We start from the raw sequence: 2512 nt of genomic DNA, 5'->3' as shown, positions 1-2512 counted from the left end.
GGGACGGAGATTCGATGGGAGCTCTCCAAGAGCTGCCGTCCTGGTCCAGCCAATCTCACTCCATATCAGGTAAGCCCTAAAGTGGATTAATTGGAGTTTAAGCAGTAGGGTTAGACAAGGTTAATCTACAGGGCTTACCCGGCTAGTCCTTATGCGCATGCGCACTGCTCGGGATAATTAGATAAATTAGGCTGCAGAGCGGGCTCATAGTCATTCGCTCGTTTTGAATTGCAGCAGCGTCCCCTCTTTGCTTTCCCCACCCACCCTCTCCTTACACTCTTTTCCTTTTCTGTTTTCTCTTGTTTCCTTCTTGAGTTCATGGTGTTTATGTCTGTTTGTTACCTCCATCGGGACTGTCCTGGTGTGAAAGTGGGGAGTGCCACCTCCATATCTGTCTGTGGCTAAATGGGAAGGAGATGTTATAATATTTGATGCTCTATCTGGTGCCACATTGCATTCAGTGGCTTGTACATTAAGAGTATTGGCCTGGCTGGCTTACTGCCCACACTCAGTTGGGGTGCGAGTAGGCCCTCCTTTACTCTCAAGCATTGCTATGCATTCATGCTCTCCTCTGAGGCAATGTGCTTGCCTCTCTCTCTCTCTTACCTCCTTCCCATGAAACTGCAGTCAGGTGCTGGGGGGTTTGGCACAACCCACATTAAGGCACACTACAACAAGTAGTGGGCCTCTCTAGGGACGGAGATTCGATGGGAGCTCTCCAAGAGCTGCCGTCCTGGTCCAGCCAATCTCACTCCATATCAGGTAAGCCCTAAAGTGGATTAATTTACTCTAATATCTATGTTTTAACCCTCAATATGGTGGCATTGAAGAAGATAGATCATTGTGGACTTCCATATACAGGGAAGAGAGAAAATTGATGATGAAATTGATGGAGTTACTAATGACAGCAAAATAACAGATGAGGTAGTTTAAATGTACCTGTACATGTATACTAGTACATGAATTTTCACTAGCGTCAGTATTGAAGGGAGGCCGAGGGGGCTTGAGCACCCCCCCCCCTCATGGCTGGGCTCAGAAAGAATTATTCAAATTCTGGACTTTTTCCTCGCTGCCAAGCCTCTTAACAAAGTTATATAGCCCCCTGATCATGATTTTCACAGTTTCCAGTGCTTTAAGGAGCTATTAGAAGTCGCCAGAAGTACCAGTATGCTTGAAATTATCTTGACCCCACCCGTAGTTCACGAAAATGAAAGAAAACGCCTTTTTACTCAGCACAAGTGTTACCATGTTTTGTAAAACTACCCCAAATTTTTATTACATTATCTGATGCATATTGAAGTCCTCATGGTGTGTAGAAAGTTTGAGCTGATTCTGACTACAGAAAATTAGGAAAAATGACAGGTTATTTAATAAAATAGGCTTCTTGTTGTAAAGTAATGCTTTGTGTTGTGAATAATTAATATTCAGTATTGCTGATACAATAATTAATACTATCAGTATAACAATATGTCCTCTTGATGATCAATATATTGATAATATTGTACATCCTTATATGGTATGTGTGTGTATAATTTGTCATTTCCTCTCTCTCTTTCTCCAGCTGGTCATTCTCAGGATTCTGGTGTACTGGTTGAACTGTGGGGACATATTTTAATATTTTTATCATCTCTTTTATAAACATTTTTATTAAAAATTATATTATTATTATTATTATGCTATATTTTTCCTTTGTCTTTTTCTTTCTTTTTATTTGCTCCTTTTTGAGAGAACTATATTGAGAATGGAAACAATGATTTGCTGAAATGGAGGAAGGTCAGCTAGAGAGAAGTTATTAAAGACTAAGGGAGAGATAGAAATAAAGGAGAGGGAAATAGAAAGAAATGATGACAACAAAAAGAGAGACAGTGACATGAGTGTGTGTCAGTAAGAGAAGGATTCAAATGTACAGTATATACTGGAGAAGGATAAGAGAGAGAGAGATCAAGAGATGTTCATGTGTTAGATTTATGATAATATAATGTGTCACTGGTCCACCTTTTATCATGTAAAGTAGTGTATTCTGATTGGTTTCTTATTGGTGAAGATGAACTCACTTTGTATAATAATTGTTGTATCAAGAAATTATTAATAAGTTCACATGAAGAGTGATTAGTTACCACCAGGCTACTCTGTCTTGTATGAGGTGATAGTTAAGATAAGTATTAATACAAGTCTCTTTGTGTCGCTTGTCTAGCCAGAGTTCAGTTATTTTATTATCCATTAGTGACTGGAGGGTGAGTAGTATTGATTCAGTAGACAATGAAGTGCTTCTTAGAGTCAGTCTAACTAGTGATGAGTCATTAAGGAGGAGCTCAAAAAGAGCCAGTCCACTATTAGAAGTGATGAGAGGATTATTAGAAAGGTCTAATGAGGTTAGTGTAGAGTTGTGTTTAAGTGCTTGACAGATATTAGTAACTTCTCTATCACTGATGGAGTGGTAATTCATGACTAGTTCTTGTATTGTTTTATTAATAGTTAGTAGTATACACAAGTACTGGATACAATCATTAGT

General features: G+C 39.0%; 1 long non-coding RNA gene across 1 annotated transcript; it reads right to left on the bottom strand.

The window, feature by feature from the left end:
* On the bottom strand, nucleotides 1-782 carry LOC109591363 (uncharacterized). The gene is made up of 3 exons (XR_002189782.1): nucleotides 607-782; nucleotides 276-401; nucleotides 1-76 (listed from the first exon to the last, which is right to left on the bottom strand). It is a non-coding gene; the product is annotated as an uncharacterized LOC109591363 (long non-coding RNA).
* Between the last annotated feature and the right edge of the window lie 1730 nt (nucleotides 783-2512).

This window comes from Amphimedon queenslandica, unplaced genomic scaffold (genome assembly GCF_000090795.2).
Source record: "Amphimedon queenslandica unplaced genomic scaffold, v1.1 AMPQUscaffold_8363_Cont19692, whole genome shotgun sequence".
NCBI classification, from domain to species: Eukaryota; Metazoa; Porifera; class Demospongiae; order Haplosclerida; family Niphatidae; genus Amphimedon; species Amphimedon queenslandica.
This window is presented reverse-complemented; position numbering and strand designations above follow the sequence as displayed.